Source organism: Hylobates moloch, unplaced genomic scaffold, assembly GCF_009828535.3.
Source record: "Hylobates moloch isolate HMO894 unplaced genomic scaffold, HMol_V3 SCAFFOLD_1, whole genome shotgun sequence".
Taxonomy (NCBI): domain Eukaryota; kingdom Metazoa; phylum Chordata; class Mammalia; order Primates; family Hylobatidae; genus Hylobates; species Hylobates moloch.
Window position 1 is genome coordinate 149,849,612 of NW_026652276.1, and position 22,245 is coordinate 149,871,856.

General features: G+C 35.7%; 1 long non-coding RNA gene across 1 annotated transcript in view; it reads right to left on the minus strand.

Annotated features, from left to right (window-relative positions):
* Window positions 1-22,245, minus strand: part of LOC131384605 (uncharacterized) — a 262,395-nt gene that overhangs the window by 115,756 nt on the left and 124,394 nt on the right. The window contains exon 2 of the long non-coding RNA XR_009215618.1: window positions 4,760-4,825. This is a non-coding gene — a long non-coding RNA (uncharacterized LOC131384605). The remainder of the gene's footprint in view (window positions 1-4,759; window positions 4,826-22,245) is intronic.

The following is a 22,245-nucleotide window of genomic DNA, read 5'->3' on the forward strand; positions in this document are numbered from 1 at the left end:
TGTGTGTGTGTGTGTGTGTGTGTGTGTGTGTGTGTGTGTGTGTGTGTGTGTGTGTGTGTGTGTGTGTGTGTGTGTGTGTGTGTGTGTGTGTGGCTGTGTGTGTGTATGGCTTAGCCCAGGGCTCAATAAGTGTTACCTATTCACATTGTATCCCTTTAAAAAAAATCCAACAATATTAAGATTATTGTATTTGAGAACACATTTACAGATCAGGACCCCCTACACACACACACACACACACCCACACCCACACAAACACACACACAATAAAAGCTTTGTGGCTATTGGCAACATACTTCTTAAAATGCATGTTCTTTATATGGTAGATGTTACCAAGAGTGCATAGTAAATATGCATGATATTAAATGTGTAGTTACATACACAAATCTTGTTACAAAATGAATTTCCAAAAACATAAAATATAACTAAGAGTAAGAGAGTAAGGGAACATGAGAATATGAGAAACAAGGTTAATATATGAAAAGAATGGACAGCAATAAGTAATAGGAATTTACCCAGGCATAAATAAAAATATGCTTGGGAAAAGATGTGGCACTATACTATGGGATTTCATAAAACAACTTATATTATTTCTCTCACCACTGTTAACTAGCATATTTATTAGGTGATGCAAAAGTAATTGCTGTCTTTACCATTAAAAGTAATGGCCAGGCCGGGCGCAGTGGCTCATGCCTGTAACCCCAGCACTTCTGGAGGCTAATGGATCATGAAGTCAGGAGACTGAGACCATCCTGGCTAACATGGAGAAACCCCTTCTCTACTAAAAATACAAAAATTAGCCGGGCCTGGTGGCGGGCGCCTGTAGTCCCAGCTAATCAGGAGGCTGAGGCAGGAGAATCGCTTGAACCCAGGAGGCGGAGGCTGCAGTGAGCAGAGGTCATGCCACTGCACTCCAGCCTGGGCAACAGAGCCAAACTCCGTCTTAAAAAAAAATAAAAAGTAATGGTCAAAACGGCAATTACTTTTGTACCAACCTATATGAAATCTAATATCAAAATGATTGTGTAGTACTATAGTATTTTGGTCACTGTATAGTGATAAGTTTCTTTATTTCTTATAATTGTTGAATAATATTTAATTTTTATGTTATATGCATTTAATCAAAAAATTGATGTAGGTTTCTAACAGTTTTGTAAATCCTGATTTTTTTCTAGGTGAGCCACATTATATCATGATTTTCAGAAAGCACTTTCTAAAAGAGCAACTTCTGAGAAGTGAATAATTTAGGGATTTTCTCAAGAAAATCTCTATTCTTAAATTCTGTGTCTCTTCTTCTCTTTCTCTCCCTCCCCCTCCATCTCCCTCTCTCTGTTCTCCTTTTAAAACTGAGTCCTAAAATCTAGAGTTGACTGCTGATACATAAAGGTTGAAGGTGGTTACTAAGGTCTTAGGAAGCCTATTGGCTTTTCAGTATCAACCAATGTAATGATGGCGGGTCCAATCGACCACATGATGACTCAGTATTAAACAGATCTTTTATTGTAACATTGTATATTTTTTAAAAATTGAGCTAAAAAACATGAAAATTTTATATAGTGAGGGTTTCTATTAAGGAAGTAAAGGCTGAGGTAATGAAATAAAAAGATGTTTCCATGTCATTTTTTATCTAAATTCACATGAAAAAATGTCAATATATGTGAATCACTTTAACCAAATTCTCTGTTACCTAACATAGAACATAACATTGGAGATGTTTAGGGAAAATTCATCTTTTCATCATGTACCTCCTTCTTTAATGCTTGTTTAGGCTTTGACCAATCAGGATAACTTAAGGACATCTCAAAATAGAGATACCGTCCCTTGATCTTTTACTGCCTAAACTCTCCTTTTATTTACTTATTTTGAGCGAAAGGTTTGGAGACAAGGACTAATCATTGCTAATGAATTTGGTGCTGGTGAAAAATGCCAGATGGGCAGTCATGGGGACTGAAGTCCTTTTATTCAGAGGCTAAACCAGAACATTTTCCCCCATTCTTTGCTTTCAGATGCAACCTGGAGTGCTGGGCTATCGGGCATTTCCAGACCCATACAATCTCTCCTTCATTAATCAGCATTTTCACATTTCATCAGGCGTCATTTCTGATAGGCACATTCTAGCTACACAGAGATGACCATTTCTCATTACTCGTTTCTTAGCTTTTACAAAAATAGGAGATTCAAATTAGCAATATCCTTTGGGATATGTTATATAGTATTTTAGGAAGATGAACTTAGAAAAAACAAAGTTATTCATATAATGATGTTTTGTTCTTTTAGGCATCTAATTGAGAAAAGATTTCTGCCAAACAGATATTTTTGTACGTGTTAGGCCAAAGTACCCATGTTAGAACATTCCTGACTTAAAAAAAAATCATATTAACTCATGATGGTGTTCTCAACTAGTATGCCAAGGACAATCTTTAATTAAAGTGAAATAGCAATGGAGATGCTGTAACAAATTTTTTGATAATGATTATTTCTTCAGAATAACTAACATTTCAATTGTGCCTACAAAGTGCTAGTCACCAAAATTTTGAAAGACAACTTTTATTTTCAAAACATCTAAGACTCCAAGGATTAGATGACTTAGCTGAGGTCACCCAGATTACAAAGAGAAAGGGTCATAATAAGCCTTAAATTTGTATGAGCATTAACTCACTATGTCATAGTGTTTCCCTGCTGTCAAATCTCCAGCTTCAGAACAGACCACTAGTCTCATGTGCTCAGCTATTTCCAAGATATTTTCAATTTACTGTCACTACATTCACAATGGAATTTTAATATCCACTCACTAACCAGCTCCCATTCTGTTATTTGTACCACTGTTACAAATGCCTTTTGGAGTCATATTTAATTTTTCTATCATTTACAGCCATAGTATTCAGGTATTTAAGCTCCTATTTTTTCCTTCAAAATTCCTTTGGTTTTCAACAATAACAGGACTTTTTAAAATATATATATATATACTAAAACAAGAAAAAAATCAAAATTCAATACCTCTTTGAATACCATTATACATAGAATAAATAAGTTCTGGTGTTCTATGATGCCACTGGGTGACTATAGTTAATAATAATGTATATTTCAAAATAGCTAAAAGAGAGGATTTGGAATGTTCTCACCACAAGGAAATGATAAATGTTTGAGGTGACTGATATTAGATGTTTTTTCCAAGTCATTCTGCAAAACTTCATCCAGTTGATCTATAACAAAGCCTTTTAAGAATAGTTCTTACCTTAAAAACCTTCAGCAAGTTGTTCTAAGTCTAAAACACTGCTACGAAAATAAAGCTGTCTGTAATCTTGGCTTACTTTCTGTCTTCAGTATCACTTCTCTAAAATGAGCACATCACTCTGGCTAGCCATGACATAGTTTTCCTTCCATTCTTTGTTTATGTCTGACAAGCTGTTGCCACTTTTCCTTAAATAATACCTTTTTGTTGAGCATTCATTTAACATGCCAGCTCCTTTATAAACCCATCTCCAAGCCTCACTTTCTGCTTCCTTCATGTCTTGGATTGAAAGTATCTATTTAAATACTCGTTTACTTAACTCTACCTTAGAGTATTCTCTTTGTATTTTTTGTATATTTTTCTTGAGAGCAAAACCAGGTCTTATTCGCCCTTCTCTTGGTTGTACAACAGCATCCAGGAAGTAGAAAAGGATTAATAAACTCTAGTTGATTTATTGATTGGGATTGATGCTGCCTTCTACAGCAGACATTTATTTTAAAACATAAAGCTGTGACTTTTAAAATATTTTATAGGCCAGGCACGGTGGCTCACGCCTGTAATCCCAGCACTTTGGGAGGTCGAGGTGGGCAGATCACGAGGTCAGGAGATTGAGACCATCCTGGCTAACATGGTGAAACCCCGTCTCTACTAAAAATACGAAAAATTAGCCAGGTGTGGTGGTGGCCGGCGCCTGTAGTCCCAGCTACTCGGGAGGCTGAGTCAGGAGAATGGCGTGAACCCAGGAGGCAGAGCTTGCAGTGAGCCGAGATTGCTCCACTGCACTCCAGCCTGGGTGACAGAGCGAGACTCCGTCTCAAAAAAAAAAATTATAAATTTTCTCTAAATTCAAATATTAGCATATTATAAAAGTTTTAAAACAGCAAAGATTGGATAAAGGGTGAGTTCCTAATCCACATAAGTTAGGTTTTAGATATGTGAACAGTTCAATAATTTACTATACGGGGACAACTAGGTTCAAAAAATTATAATTATATTTTAATTCTATATCTTTAATAAAACAGAACCTGAGTAATTTAGCTCATGTTTGTGTGTTGCTTAAACAAAATCTGAAATCATATCATTTAGTTATCCCAAAGTCATAGATTCTTGGTAAACTTATGCTACCATTTGAAGTCATTGTTAAAAATACTCACTGCATCATAAAGGTAAGCTCTGTTTTTACATATTTCATTCTACTAAGATTATTAAACTTGATGTTAGAAAATTTAAACATACATTGCCAAATATTAGCACTTCAGATATTTCTAGCAAAGTTTACAAAGCTGGAAGAAAAAACCGAGCAAATGAAAATACAAAAACACGAAAAATGAGCAAAACAACTCTATAATTTCACAAATGTTACAGAAAGCACCAACGCTTTGTAGTTAATTATCTGATTCTCTATTCTGGATCACAGAAATTATAATGGAATAAAATACAAAGCAATAAAATAAAAGGGAGGAAATTTTCTAACATTTATTACAAGCAGATAGTTCAAATTTAATTCTATCATTAATAAGTACATACCTTGGACAAGCTAACACCTCTGAATTTCCAGTTTCTTCATCTGAAAAATGGTGCATTAATTCTTATCTGTAATTATAATGAGAATTAAGTGTGACAATATATGTGAAGTCTCTAGAACAGTAAGCAGACGCATATGAGTCATTTACTTATTTTCTTTACCAGCTCCACGGAATTCTGAATGATGAATGACCTAGAACTGGCCTCAACTTTTACTGCTTTGTCTTCTCTTTCAGATATTTTTTATTCACTTGCCTGATCTCATTGTTCAACTCTAGAAGCATGAATATCATTTCTAAGTGGGAAGAACATGGCCTCTGTTTCCAAGTTATCTATCAACTGCATACATTGACTTCCTTGCTTAATGTTTGGGTTCTTCACCCACTCTGTCTGGGTTCCTGACCAGCTCTGGGTTCCTCAGGCCTCAGTGCTTACCTTTCCTGTTACCTCGAACTCTATGTATATGTATGGATGTTGTTTGTTTGTTTTCCCTTCAGTGTGATAATGCATCTGCCTATAGCCTCTGCTGAATCCCTTGGAACTAGAATCCAACTCGACTTTTATCCGTATAGTGCTATTAGTTTTTATAATCGTCACTGCAACATACCACTTTTTTAAGTGATAAATGTCTCAGAAGCTGGGGCCTCATCACCCCCAGGACAGCTAAGTGAGGTCTATATCCAAGTTAGTGAAAAATGCTAGTGTCTAAGAAGCTCTATACAATCAATTCAATATAATTTAGAGCTTGTTTCTCTCTTATCTCCCATGGCATGGCTGCAGGGATTAACAGGAGAAATGAGAGTGATCAGAGTTTGTAGATAATCCAGGAACTTATCTCTTAGTGGAATCATCATAGTAATTTCTATCCTGTTTGAAAAATCCAGTCACTACCGTATTGGTAACATCGCTTTAATGACTAGAAATAGGTAAAAGAATCCAAACCAGATCACAGTGAATATCAGATTCACCTAGGGAGATTTTACAAGATGCTTCTGCCTGGTTCCTACTGAAACAATTAAATCAGAATCAGTTGGGATACGATGCCCTGAAAGAAGTCGAACACACACATTTGCTTCCTGGAACTTCTGTGCATGACCACCTCTCTGGCATCTAACTGAGCAGGCTAGGGTTTCAGGTTCTTAGTATATTAATAGATATAAAAGTTTCCAAGCAACACAATTATATTTGCACATTTTCTCAGCTAGGAGGAACATTTCATGGCAATGGCTGAGGCAGATGCCTGGAAAACACATAAAGTAAAACTTTACAAGTTTCATTGACTTTTATTTCCAGAAAACATGATCCAAGAAAATGCATTTTGGAAGATTAATTTTTATCTATAGTTTGTTTTCTTTGATGATAAAACCTTATCTGAGAATTGCTGTGAAACTTTTGTGAGTTCCTCCGACCATTTTGAAACATCAGTAAAGTAGAAAATGAAACCACTTATTTACCAGAGTGATAAAGCATACAAGATTTACATGTAGTCTCTACACAGTTTTTCTTTTAACAACCTGGTTTCTTTAAGGCGCAATTTAAGGGGATGATATCAGTTCATGTTGCTTGAGTCGTGTTTACAATGAGATTTAGTTTCTTTCTTAAGTACTTTAAACTTAGTAGGTTCAAGGATGCTCAGTGAGTCCAGACACTCAATAAATGCTTTTTGATGATGATAATGCTGAAGTTGCAACATGAGTGTTCTTGTATTTACTTACACTGAATGTCTTAGTAAGGTTCAGACTGGCCGGGCGCGGTGGCTCATGCCTGTAATCCCAGCACTCTGGGAGGCTGAGGCGGGTGGATCACGAGGTCAGGAGATCAAGACCATCCTGGCCAACATGGTGAAACCCTGTCTCTACTAAAAATACAAAAATTAGCCAGGTATGGTGGTGCAAGCCTGTAGTACAGCTACTCAGGAGGCTGAGGCAGGAGAATTGCTTGAACCCGGGAGGCGGAGGCTGCAGTGAGCTGACATCTAGCCACTACACTGCAGCCTGGGTGACAGAGCAAGACTCCATCTCAAAAAATAAAAAATAAATAAATAAATAAATAAATAAAGTTCAGACTTTTTTCTTAAGGTTATACAATGTCATTGTTTCTTAAGGTTATATAATGTCAATGTATTAGTCCACTGCTTCCATGTCTTCATTTTCTTAGTGCAGAATCCAAAAACACAAGAAAGGAAATAATGGCTGTGTTTTCTTAAAACAAGCTGGGATCTTCTATCCATAGGACAGGTAATACAGAAAAACTCCAACATGCTGTTTCGATGCTGTTGTTTTTCTCTAGTACCTCCACCTTTTTTTTTTTTTTTGCCTTCCTTCCCTGATCTTCCTAAATACTGCTCTTCAGGCAGTGTTCCCACAGGTAATGCTGTGAAGTAGGGGTTCAGGGTCAGGGGCCAGTGGGCTTGCTTTCATGTATGTAGCTCTAACTGTAACCCAATGCATCTCTTTCCCCTGAGCAAAGCATTTGTCTTCTCAGCATGAATTGCTACATGCAGAGCAGGACAGGATCCTGCAGACTGTTTGAGGATCAACATTTGGAGACTTAAGACTCACACAAGGTTTAATTGTATTACAGTTGATGAGAAAATAAATATTGAACCATTGCTAGCACCTCATCATGCTTTGAAAATTTAAAATTCCTGATTGGCCTAAGTATCAGGAAGTCGGTCTCTAACATCTGACTTGACTAGAGACTGCATGCTGAAAGAGTCATGCATAACTAGTTGTTGCAGTGGCTTCTCTATAAAAGAAAGAATAGCCAAAAACACTACACAGACCCCTTCCAATCAAAGAGACTGAACTTTAAAAGCTAACTTTACTGCCTGATTCTGAAGTTTTTATTTTCTTCGCCAGACAGGTTCAAAAAGAATGTCTGTTTTCATTTCATCAAGCTTAATCCATACATAACATCCTTTCCCACTATTTACTAGACTACAGCTATCAAATGAAGATATGATGTCTGTGTTTGGGTTAGTTACTTTAAATTCTAATGACCATGATGTAATCACTGTAATCAAGAAAAGCTTGTCTGTCTTTAGATTTCGGTCGTTTGCCATTGGCCTGGCACACTTTTGAGCCTTTTCATTAAGCTAACCACAATTTTGCCTAATTTGTAATTATCTGAGCTTGCTTTACACAATCTGTGGTCCTAAATTAAAGCTTATTCCATTGTGTGTGTGTGTGTGTATGTGTGTCTGTGTTTTGTGGTGATTGTTGTTCTGGCAAAACCGTTAACAAATATTTAGATAAGAAAGCTTTATCAGCAGTGTATTTTTTTACTAGACTGATGTGTTTGTGCATTTGAGTGTTTCCTTCTAATTATGCATTTTCTGGTAATTATATCTAAAGTGCAGATTCTTCTTTGCTCAAGCAAATGTTTAGAGAAACTTTAAAGTTTAAAAACATTTAAGTTGAAAAAAGATGAAAATTGCAATGAGTATACACGTGAATATAAAATGTTCTTTCAATCTTTATTTCTTTGAGTTTTTTAAACAATAAAGGTTTATATGAATAAAACAGAACCCATACACATATTCCTAATATGGGGAAAGTTAAACTATTGTAATGAAAACCCCCATTCTACACACCAGCTTTTAAGAATTACAGAATTGGCCAGGCGTGGTGGCTCACACCTGTAATCCCAGCACTTTGGGAGGCCGAGGCGGGTGGATTACCTGAAGTTGGGAGTTTGAGACCAGCCTGACCAACATGGAGAAATCCCATCTCCACTAAAAATAAAAAATTAGCCAGGTATGGCGGCGCATACCTGTAATCCCAGCTACTCAGGAGGTTGAGGCCGGAGATTCGCCTGAACCCGGGAGGCAGAGGTTGCAGTGAGCCGAGATCATCCACTGCACTCCAGCCTGGGCAACAAGAGTGAAACTCCATCTCAAAAAAAATAAATTATTACAGAATTATCCTTTTGGTCCGTTGTTCACTAAAACGGAGCCCTAAGTACCCCTCCACCCTTTTTTCTAAGGAAAAATACTTGCTTATAAATTTGGAAAGTACAGATCATTAAATAAATTATTTTGGTAAAAATATCCCATTCTATCTGATAAAAGTTTGCTACTCAAGCACATTTAAATCCCATTTCATCAGGGATACCCTAGATAACATTAGCATTTAGCTACATTCCTGACATCCCTAAATGTATGAAAATCTACTGAATTTGAATGCCTGCATATTTAATTTACACATCTGGGATAAATATTTTTCATCTTTTAGGTTGCAAGGTGAATAGAACAAATGGGGAAAGGGAGAATTATTTAGTTGCTAAGTAGCAGACTGCCAAGGAACAGAGATTTTTAAACCAAGGCCTGATAAGCTTTCAGTAGTGATCTGGGAAATTGATGGAGGGGAGGGAGCATTCTCTGCCTCTCTGTGCCTCTTTTCTACTTTTTTAAAGCTGGGAGTAATGGTCTATTCAAATAGTAACGTGTATAATTTTTGCTATGCCATATGTAGGTATGACTGTGGAAGATTGTAAATCTTCCAGTTCCTAGTGATGGCTTGCTCCTTTGCCTCAGCAATGGCAGAAGTATATAGATGGATGGTTAGCATTAACCCCACGGGATGCCATACAGCAAGGTTAATTAATTAACCTACATTAATTAATCACCGAGTTGGTTGAGATAAATGAATTGCCATATATATTCTAGTACAATAATCTTTAGCTATATGCTATTTTATTTTGACCAACTAAAATAATTCATGAAGATCAATAAAAAGAAAGAGGCAGCAGCATTAATTTAGTTGAAGCAAAACTCCATTTAGATCTTATTTATTATATTAAATAATCATTTGAATGCCTGATGTCAATATGACCAATAGAGGAACTAATTTTAACATGATAATAATGACTGAGTCCCAGGAATATTAGAGAAACAGCAATTTTCTTAGGTGGGAAATGCTGAAAATTGAAATAAAATCAATCAAATATGATTAATATAATAGGGTGTTTAGGTTAATTGGTGTGATGCATGTTTATTATAAAAAGTTGTTGCTAAATCCATGCCTGTTAACCTTTAACCCTAAAGCCTTATTTAACAGTTAACTTGCTTACCAGCAGGATATCTTCAGGATTTCTCTGCTAGGTCTAAGCATGGAGAGGCAAGTCCTGACAGTGACAGAAATGAGAAAAAAACAATTTCTCTTGTTTCCTAGAACATATTTTTTCACGGCAATAAATTCTTCTGGGGAAATTCTAATATAGTGAGAAAAATACCATGTTCTTACTTAGATGAACTAATAGAAAACAACTATAAATGTTTTCATAGTATTGAGTTTTAAATTGCAAAACTTTGAAGAACCACTGACCAAGAAATTGGAAGAAACGTGAACTACAGATGCATGCTTTTAATCTTCATTAACTTCCAGTAAATGTGCATTATGTATTCTCTATGTGTGTATGTATACATGAAATCGAGATGTACATTGTGTTCTTAGATTTTTAAAATTTAAATGCATATATTTTTAACATTGAGATTTTAGTGAGACCTTGAAATAAAGCTGCTATTCTGTGATAAAAACCAGGATTTAGAGTCTCTGCTTTAAGGAGATGCAGATGATGTGGGCAACTCATGAAGATTTTCATGGTGCCGTTGGTTATACTGCCTCATTACACCATTCTGTCACTCTTGTGATCTGTTATCCAATGCACTATATGTTTAATTTAATGTTTATGTGTTATATCCCCAAAATATTGTAATTGCCTTATGGGAACGGATTCCAGCAACATCCAACACAATGGCTCACATACAGTGGCATTTAAGAAAATGTCTGTTGTCTTGCTTTGACTTAACTCTTTTATTTGGAAGGTTTGATTAGACTAAAAAGAGGCAGGGGGACCTCAAGCATCATAAAGAAAGAAAATAATGCTATCAGGCAAACACAAATGAAGAGTTCTCTGCCGTGTTTGAAGAGTAGAGAACTTATAGAGAGAGACTGTGAAGCTAAAAATATAGGTTCAGTGGGCATTGTCAGGGGCTGGGTATAGGATTAAGGAAGAAATTTATCCTTTGGATATACAAGTCACATATCCAATGTCAAAGAATACCAGGGAGTTAGAGGTATAGGTGAAGCATGCCTGGTAGAGGCAATAATAGGAATAGTGGCAAAGTGAAACACTATCACTCATAGGAAATGGACAGCCAATACTCAGCTCTAGCAATCAGTGATGTTTAGAAATGCAGGCACAGTGACGCTAGACCTCCAGATACCATCAACAGTAACCAGAAATCCATGATTTTGTAAAATATTCTAATTCTTTTTTGTCAAATTTATTGGTATGAATCTTTTTGTCATATTTTTATGGCATTAAGTTTGAACACTTTTATTGTAAATTGACAATTTATAATTGTATATATTTATGGGGTACAATGTGATGTCATGATTTATGAATACAATATGGAATCATTGAATCAAGCTAATTAATATATGCACCAACCCAAATATTTAACATCTTTTGTGGTGAGAACATTTGAAATTTATTCTCTTTGCAATTTTACAATGTACAATACATTTTTCTTAACTTTAATTTTAGGTTTGGGGCACATATGCAGGTTTGTTATGTAGGTAAACTTTTGTCACAAGGATTTGTTGTGCAGATTATGTCGTGAGCTAGGTACTAAGCTTAGTACCCAATATCAGTTATTTTTTCTGCCCCTCTCCCTCCTCCCACTCTCTACCCTCAGGTAGGCCCCAGTTCCTGTTGTTTACCCCTTTGTGTCTATGTGTTCCCATCATGTAGCTCCCATTTATAAGTGAGAACATGCAGTATTTGGTTTTCTGTTCCTGCGTTAGTTTGCTAAGGATAATGGCCTCCAGTTCTATCCAAGTTCCTTCAAAGGACACGATCCATTCTTTTTATGGCTGCATAGTATTCTGTGGAGTACATGTACCACATTTTCTTTATTTAGTCTACCATTAATGAACATTTAGGTTGAAATCCATGTCTTGGCTACTGTGAATAGTGCTGCAATGATTATCTTTATTTTTAAAAATACTGCTTGGGTCAAGTAAAACATATGTACAAGCATGATGTGACCTGTAAAGCATTAGTTTATGACTTCTAGCATTGGCAAAGAACTATGAAATAATTTTGATTTTTTTAAGCATAAGGAGTAGAGGTTTTACTGCCACTTTCTGAGTATAATAAAAGTTTTGATATGACATCACATGACACAGGTATAGTGATGCTGTTCAATAGACAACCAGCAATTTTAATAATGAGTCCAGAGCTTTGCTGGAAGTATAGATGGGTAAATGTACTCAAACATGCTAAAAAAATGTAACTCTTCTTTTAAACTTATAAATAAGCTAATTTTCTTCTTGAGCCATGACCTACTGGTTAGTGAAGGGAAAAATTAAAACTTTATCCAGTTTAAAACTCAGCCTGGTACACATATGCAAATAGTCTCTTTAGCTAATACTGCTTCTTATCTGACAATCCCTATCCCAGTTCTTATTTTAAACAGACCTCCACATGTATACTGGCTGTATCCATTTGTTTCTAGCATAATGATCCCAATCCACCTAATTCCTGGGCACCTGCTGGCATCTATCTCTAAATTGTTTCTAAACTCCACAGCTGATTAGCTCATTGCCCATTGCTTGGGTGAAAGGGATTCCCCTTGGCACATCCACCATCTGTCCTTTGCTGACTTTCCCTACAGTTATCACAGGTTTCATAGCCAAGTCTCTGCTGGGTGTCCATCAGTCCCCAAGCCTGATGGCCCACTGCAGTCTTGGCCATGGCTCACCAAACCCCAACCTCTGCACCCTACAGACCCTGGATCTCATCTCAGCAACCAACCACAGGAGCTGAAGGACGCTGATGTGTGCCAGCCCGACCTATCCTCTCTAACTGTGCTGCTCTGTCCTGTTGGCCAGACCAAAAAAACTGCCCTATATTGGAACCCCCTCCCTCCTTGTTTCTTATAGATGGGGAATTAGCTGACGCCATCCAGTTCTCATTGTCCTACTCTAATTATATAACATACCTCCTGGGCAGATGAATTAGAGACACACCATGAATTAGAGACACACATCTGACTACTTTTCTCTCTCTTCCTTTCTCCAATGCTTCTCATGTTTTCCTGAGGCTAGAGAGAGGAAGTTGCCTTTTACTTTCTATATGTCCTGTTTTCTACCATGAAAGTGCCTTACTGGGGGAAATAGAGGGGACATTCTATCCACACAGAGGCCTAACTCTATGTATGGCTCCTTCAGGCTGGATCTTTGATATCTTAATGTGAGTGAAAAAAATCTGGACAATTCTTTCCCTTCCCCTAAACCTAGCTTTCAAGCTTATTGTCTTCTGTGCAAACATAGCTAAATATTAAGTCTCTCTCTCTTCAGAAGCATGTCCAATGTATTAATCTACACAACACTACCCAACCCCTAATCTCATCCCCAGAGGCGGGGAAAAGCTCAAGTCCAATAAGCAGGAAAGTCATGTAGTCAGAAATGCAAAAGAGAAAAGCATATCAGAACCCTCAAAATATTACTTGCGTTAGTTAAATTTTATAGAGAGTTACAATAATGATAATTAAATGAAGCTACAACTCCCTTCATCCCAAACTTACTTAAATCTTTTTGCAAATTTTGTTTCTCCAGTTGCATTCCAAGGCAACTTCTAAACATTCAAGGCTTATACATTGCAGGTCTGATATAAGTATACCATGAACTTTTTTGATACTGGGGAACATGGGTTCTGAGGCTTTTGGACATATTGAACGATTTATCTTTTCATTCTAACTAATTTTTACTCTCTGAATCTAGAAAGCCCTCAAAACACAAAATGATTTAATACAAATGATGTAATGCTGTGTATATATTTTAGGCTTTTCCTTGCCAAAGTTCCATTTAAAAAAAAAAAAGAAAAGAAAGAAAAAAATTATTCTCCAAAGACACTGCGCACAATGAAAGCTATTTATATCCTGCCACTCCTCCATTGCATAAAATGAAAACCTCCTTTTAAAAGCTTGTCAACAAATGCTTCAGTATAGTAAAATACAGTAAAGCATCCTTTTTTAGTGTGTCACAATTAATAACAATGACTAAATATATTGCCTCCATAAAAAACAAATATTCTCTGATTATGTAAACAGAATCAACATTTAAACCCCAGTGTTTTTATGTTACTTCAGGAATACAACAGCAAACTAAAATTATGTGTTAATGGATTTGAAGTTAATGTACTTCTTTCAAGTCTATTCATCTATAGATTTTGATTAGGTGAAGAAATTAGTATATAATCTGTACTAATTTAAGGATGTAGATTTTTCTTCACAGCATTATGAGAAACTAATTATTTTTAAAGGCAAAAAGAAAATGTACAATTTCTATTAATATCTATCTCTCAAATTTTAACAAACTGCCATTGAAATGAAAACTGTGAAGAATTCTAACTACTGAATGAACATAAAAATAGAAAATAGCAACGTTTAAGACATTTGCTGTTCTTATTTTAGAAGATGACTACACAAAGCCAGCCTAAAGAGAGGGATAAGATTTCACATTTTATTGGCGTTTAGGGAAACTTTATACCCTGTCTCTGGAAAATCAGAAAGGGAAGTGGTTAAAAGGAATCCACATAATAACGTATGGGAAAGCCAACTAGAATTTACAAGGGAGGGAACTCTGCTGGTGAATCAAAGAGCTGCCAAATCACATGTTGCACAATTTATTAATCGTGGGCTGTTCTACCAGCCAGCAGTTTCTCCATTTTCTCCTCATTTATGACTCTATTCCCACTAACCCACTAAATTATTTTTGGTGCAAAATATGTGTTATGAGTGAAAACACAACACAGGACAAAATTAGAAGAAAGTAAACATTTGGCAGCTTTCAAAAGCAGGTGGAATGAGTCCAGATTGTCCATTGTCTACAAGTGGAGCATTAGATTTTGGCCAGGGAATTTTATTTGTTGTTAAATGCTACATAATTCTCAGTTTGGTTTTTAAGAAACAAGGACTCAGCATGGTTTTGAAGTCCAATTACTGTGGATCTGTTGGTGCTAAGAAATGCTATGTGCCCTTGACCCTGCTCCAGTTTCCCAGCTGTGACTCCAAGCCAGAGAATTTTATAGATGACACTGACAGAGAAGATTTTTCTAAGAGTTTACTTGAAGACTCTCTTTACTCACTTTGAAAATGTCCAAACATCACATGTTACCACTGCTATGTTCTACATGTGTATAAATTTTCTCATTAAAATATATTAAGCTATCTTTGTAATCCCTTTCTTTGATCTTTGTATGTAGCCAATATTTTAAAACATTGCATTTCTATGTACCCTAGATTCTCTAAGGCAGGATAAAATCAGACAAGAGGTTTGGCTAAGTACTTCTCACCCTGCTTTTCTTTTTACCCTCTATCAAAAGCTAAAAAACTGTCCACTGTGATAATTTGGGCTCAGTGGATGTGAAATTGTGGTGAGGAAAATCCTCTCCAACAATCTATATATACCACTTACTTAAAATGAAGTGCAATGGATCACAGAAACATCATCTCCCTTTCAGGTCATATCAAATGCCTTTTGTCCCATGTCAGGCCTGCATGTCACTGGGCTTTTTAGCCTCAATTAACCTCACTGAAGAGGGCTACAGGAGAAGTATATTCATTTATGAATATCTTTTTAAACATTCTAGATCAACACTCTCTGCTTAAGGAAATCATACAGAGAGGCTATGTAGACAAAGGCATCTGCTCCTCACTGCTGTTTGGCAATTTTCAGTGCATCTCTTGTCTGTTGCACTCCTGATCGCAGATGTTACTGATCCCTCCAGTTCCCTCTCCATACCCCTTCATTCCCAGAAGAGAAATGTCACTTGTTAATTTACTACTTGGGCTGAGCCCAATGAAATGCACTTCTTCAAATCCCTTCTCTAGCCTTCTTCCATCTTTACCCAACTCCTTTTTCGTCAGTGCTCCTGTGGAGCTGCATCGGCTTGCCACAGCAGATATCCTCATCTCTGCTTTAGCTCTCATCCAGGGATCTTGCTCCATCATTATCATTTTTTTTCCTTTGTCACTGTCTCTTCCCTTGCTGACCATTGCCTTTTATTGACAAATAAAATCAAGCCTTCCTTACACACAACACCTCTACTTATCCGCTTTTCAATCTCTCAAGAAGACTTGAGATTCACAGAATCTTAGACTTCCAGCATATTAAAGCTGGAAAATAACTTGTGGAACTTTATTTAAACTAAACCTTTTTGTAAAATAAAGGAAAAATCCCATGTCCCTTTGCAGTCTTTCCTCTATGCCCATAATTTTGAAAAATCTATTCATCCAAAGGTAAGAAATGACTCTTTTGTTTGTTTGTTTGTTTTTTTGAGACAGCATCTCACTCTGTTACCCAGGCTGGAGTTCAGTGGCATGATCATGGCTCACTGCAGCCTCAACTACTCAGGTTCAGGCGATTCCTCTACTACAGCCTTCTGACTAAGCTGCAACTACAGGCACCCACCACCATATCCAGCGATTTTTTTTCTATTTTTTGTAGACACAGGTCTTACCATGCTGCCCAAGCTAGTCTTAAATGACTTAAATTGTTCTTAGTGTTTATCTTTCCTGGCTTTGCTATTTTTGGTAGTTGTTTCTTCTCAGATAAATTATTTCTTCCTAGTTACCCAGACCCATAAAGTTGTTCCAACACATAGTCATCGGGGATGATCCCAGGCCCACATAGCTGTCACCAAACTTCCCAGCAAGTGCTTAACCCGAATTCTTAGAACCATCCTTGGCTCCCTCCTTCCTTTCATCTTTAATTTGAAAAATTTGTAAATAATATGAAATCACATCCATTCTATTCCTTCTTTTCTGCTGTCCTTTTAGCTTCCATTTTCTTTTTATTGATTATTATAATAGGGTTCTAAACAGGGTCCTCACAAGCATTTTCTGTCCTCCTCAGTTCACCTCATATATTTGTATCTCATTAATTTTCTTCAAGTGAAACTCTGATACGATCATTTTACCCTTAAAACCATATTTGAGCTTATAGCTCCAACCCCCAAGGAGGTTGCCAACCAAGTAAACTACGATTCCTAGCATTCAACGTTCTTCCGAATCTGTTCCCAATTTTTATTACAGATTATTATCCACTAGTCTCCTTTTTGAATCTCAAATTGTAGTCAGAATGAAGGACTGGAATAGCTATAAACGTATTGCACACACCCTGCCTCTATACCATGCTGCTTTCTGTTAATATCTTTCTCTAGCCTCTGTTTCTTCCTTCCTTCCTTCCTCCCTTCACCACCATTTCTGCTAACCAAAGCACTCATGATCCAGCATGGCGAACCTCAAGGAATATCTCACTCATGCTGCCCATCCTGATCACACAAACAGAAGAGAGTCTTCTCTTTGGTAAATCACAGCACTCTTTGTTCCTGTTTGATGTCACCTAGAAATCCAAAAGATACTTGGGTGTTTGCATTATTCCTTTCCAGAGAGAAAAATTGCTGAGGCTCAGAGCTGCTTGATTTTGAATTTTTCAGAACTCTTAGTATAATACCTTGTGTTTGTGTGTTCAACTATATGTTTAGCTGTTGTCCTATAGGTTCTAGGAAATTCAACAGGTCCAAGACTAAACTCCTTCCTCACACTCTCACATGATCCCTCATTAAACCTTTTTTCACAAAATTCTCTAGACCAGGCTAATGGTTTTACCAGTGACTCAGTAATCAAATCTGGAAATCTGGAAATCTTAAATTTCTCACCTTTCAGCATAATTCTTATTGATCATTCACATTTGTAAACAAGCCTTGTTATTCTCATCTAAAATCCTTATAAATTTCTCACTTCTTTCCATCAACACAGTCTCTGTCTGAGATCAATCCTCAACATTTCTTACTTGGATTATTGTCATAGTCTGGTGACCACATTTGACTTCTTTGTTACCTATCCTCCTGGCTGCTATTAGGACGATTTCTCTAAATAGCAAAACAGACCATTTAATCCATCTTCTTTAAATTTTCCCAGACTTCTTATAAGCTACAAAGAAACACCTTAAGTCTGTGTATGGTCTGCAAAGCTCTTCACCATCTGGCTTCTGCCCTCCTTTCCAGCTTTGTTTTATACTACCAGTTTACATACATCATGCAAACATAAAAAAACCTTGGAATGCCATTATCCCTTGTTGCTTAAGTAAATCCTGCTCATTCTTCAAGGCTCAACTCAGTCCACTTGCTAGTACGTATCATAAAGCATTAGGAGTCCTTTCTCTGTCAAATCACATAATAACTATAAGTTTACTTGTCTGTGTTCACCAAAAGAATGAGAACCCCTGCAAAACTGGAAGATTGCCAAATTTTGATTCATTTCATAGAGCCTAATAAAATGTCTGGAATATAATGTACTATTTGTAGAATTTTGTTAAGTATGAATTAATTAATTCTAAGCATACATTTATTCAGTTCTGATTCATATTAAACTACACTTATAAAACTCCTTTTATAGGTTCAGAAACTAATAACTAAATAATATATTTTTAGGCATACATATTTGAGTTAAAAGGAAATTACAAACACAAATGTCAAGATAATTCTGTGAGAGGTACAATAGAGAAGCAAAACCAGGCAAATGTTAGTTACCGTTCATCTAGTTCTTTGTCCAGGTGGTAAGTTCACTAATGTTCATTCTATGGCTACTTAATTATGTTTTTAAAAATATGGCCATTCATGGGTGAACAATGATAGCATATCATGAATCAAGATGTGGGATTAATCTAATTATCTGGGGAGTTTGGAAATCATATTGGGCATCAGATTTATTTGGTTCTAATTGACAAAACTACTGAACTCATCATTTTATTAGATTAATAATAATCTTACTTTTCTAAAAAGTGATGTTTTGTAGATCCGTGTACCTTTTTACTACATTCGTTTTGATCTGAAAACAATTAGAAAAATATGATAGAACAGATAGACCATACAGGTATGAACATAACCAAATATATCTACTCTAATATTCACATGCGTCTCTATTTTGTGATGTAGGCTCCACAAAATAGATATCTTCCCTAAGGAAAAAGCAACTGCACTGCAAAGAATAACCACAATTGAGTATTCTCCTGGATACCCTGAAGAGATACAGGCACTCAGTCATGAGGAATTTACTGAGCTACCACCATATTTCAGGATACTGGATGCTGAGGACACAGAGATAAATAAAATATTATTTCTGCCAACAATTCCTACAGAGGCAAGAGGCTCCTCTTTGTATCACATTTATACCTTGGAAAATTGACTTAGCAATTTGAGAGACTGCAGTTCAGAAATAACGCTCTCTTTAATCTAGTTCAAAGAAAATTCTTAAAAAATTTGTGAAATGTTTCTTTATATCAGTTTAATAGAATGTATTATTTATACTCAGAAGATAAAATGTGTTTTTTTTCATTTTCTACCACAGAATTTGGTATTTTATAAACTATAATTATAGACTAATTTCTCAGAAAATGAAAAGTAATTGTAATAATAGCAGTTAGATATTTACATTACTTTTTAAAGCCTTATTGTTCAACAATTTATAAGGGGGCATTATGTAATTTTATTCTAAATGAAGTAATAAATTTGGTTCACTTTATAATGATTTTGCAGTTGTCTAATATGAAACTAAAATAGTAAGTTCTGACTTCTTATTTCTTTTCAGAATTTTATAATAAAGATAGATCTTTTTGAGACATGTACACTATTCATTCACTGATTATTGATTATATTTTCTATAAGAAACAAAAAGTTATGCAAAATTTGCATCAAATAACAGTAGAAAGAACACATGCACTTTTAGAAAGCAAATTCAATTCACATTTTCCTATGGTAAGTAAGAAAATTGATGGATGCTGTGACAAAGTAGAAAGGTGATAGATTTAAAATGGTCTGATTCTTTTTACTTTCATTTCAGTAGTATTTAACATATATTTTACAATTACCAAGTGATTATCATGTGACATGCTTTAGAGGGGGAAATCCATGTTTAATGAGTGAAAAACTACTGTATGTATAACATTACTCTTAGCAGTGCCATGTGTAGTCTAAGTTATCTAAGTCATCAAAACTTTATAGAAGAAATGAAAATTTAAAAAAAGGAAAGAAAGGAATGATAGGTTTGCTGTAAGGATAAGCTTTGTGATTTTAGTGATTTATCATAATGGAAAGGTAGTGAGCAAAGCAGAGGAAAATGAAAGCTGTAGCAAAAAGTACTTAGCAAAAAACTTCAAAGAGGCTTTCCATAATGTCTGTGATCCTGGTTATAAAGAGAAAAGAAAACAAAATATCTATCCACTTAAATGTAAAACAAATGGTTGTTTATATGGCATAAGTATCTTTTGTCCAGGCAGAAGGATCAAACCTTAGAAAAGAAAGAAGGTAACTATTCCTTCTTTAGGACGCAAAACAAACTAGATTGCATGGTTACATTTTATCGTGTTAGCTACAGAATTTTAAGCTTCATTATTCTAGATTTTCTACACGATCAGTTTTGTGAACTGAACAGGCCATATCTATATACATCCTTATTTACATTCATATATTTGTTTCTATTCCCAACCATAGTACATCACTAATTATTAAAACATTGGAAGGTAAGAAAGGATAGTTTTGCTTTTCTTCAATATCTTGATGGGTTTATAGCCACAAAAAGTGACTTGTAATGATTTATGAGAAGTTGAATATTATTTTAAATGTGAAATGCTAATTTTATGCTTATTTTTTCAAAGCATGTTATCTCTAGTAAACTCTTTTGATCATCTCAACAATGCAGTGATGGTGCTTTGTTACATTACAAAAAAAAGCACAAAGACAAAATTATTAAATGACTGATTGGAATCCAAATGTGTCAAACCTCTTCAATCATATTTTCTGACACAAATTCTAAATCATTTTCTAGAAATTGTCTATGCTGGTTTATACAATCTTTGAATCATTAGGCCTGGAAGCCTATCATTACTATGGAAGCCTAGTTCTAGACACACCCTCTTGCCTTCAAAGAATACATTTTGAAAGCACCAAATAGCTCAAATAGCTTCTCTCATTACTATCAGGGAGAATTCAGATAACCATTCAGACTTTCATTGCTTATTTGAGGGCTATGTATTAGCAGCTTACATCTATATTCTATATATATCTCCATGTACCATTTCAGGTCAACCTTTTAGTATTTGGATTCTCCCTCATCCTAGTATCAAATGATCACACAATTGTAAAATTACACAGACTGCATATACTGGTTACTAAAAGATGAAAGGCAAAATAGACCAAAAGTCACGATGCCTAAAATTTACTTTGAAACTCTTTGGTATAGGCAATCTGACATATTGTGCATATATATAACTTATATTAAACCAATACCCAAGTACCTATTAAAAAAGCATATGTGAGCAGTGGTCAGCTGGCATGTTAATCACGAATGCACAGTCCTGATGCAATCTAGCTGCAGTATGCTATCAGAAAGGGTTATACTTGAGCAGTGACTAACAGAGCTCTTCTGAAATTTTTGTCTTTGATCAATAACCAATATTTTGCTAATAGGTTGCCAGATACCTAAAATGGGTTTTTGTTGGTGAAACTAGTTACATACCTTGCTAACTTGAGTAATGAAATGGGTTTTTTCTTGATAAGATTAGAGGTCATCAAGACATGGATTGCTTAAATTAACTTTACAACTTTATTACTCAAATAAAGTTGAGGTCCAAGGTCCAAGAGCATCAGCATCACCTGGGAGTTTGTCAGAAATGTAAAACCCCAGGCACCATTTTGGCCTTACTGTATCAGAATCCCCATTTTAACAAAATTCCCAGGTGATTCACATACACTAGTTTAAAAGCATTCTAACTCTAGCAAGACCTGTGACTTATAGCCTTAGGAATAATGCTTGAGGCTTAAGCTTGAGGGGTCTATCCTATCATATCTTTGAATGCTGTTGGTTAAAAGGTGACCTAATGCTAGGACTGGGAATGGTAGTGCATATCTGTAATCTTAGGAACTCTAGAGCTGAAGTGGAAGGATTGCTTGAAGCCAGGAGTTCAAGGCCACAGTGTGCTATGATCTGGCCTGTGAATAGTCACTCCACTCCAGCTGGGCAACATGTGAGACCCCATCTCTAAACCTGGAAAAAAAAAAAAAAGACATGGTGCTCTGGAATTTTGCATTTGCTTTGAATAAACCTTTTATTCAAAGTGCTGATCTGAATACATAACAGGGCAAAGAGTATTGATTCATTCAACTTTGTTATAAGTTGATTGTAATATCTAAGACAGTATAAATTTAAGCCTATTGTCCCAGTGTAATTATGCCCTATTTAACTCTCAAAGGTTTCTGGGTTTAGACAATAAACTATATGATCAGTCTATGAACAAGTCATATGCATTTTTACTTTCATAAGTTTATTTGTTGATAATAGACCCCCACATTGACAGTTTTTACAGAGATGAGATGGGAAATTTTTCCTTTGGGAACCTCTAGCATCTATGATGTCTCAA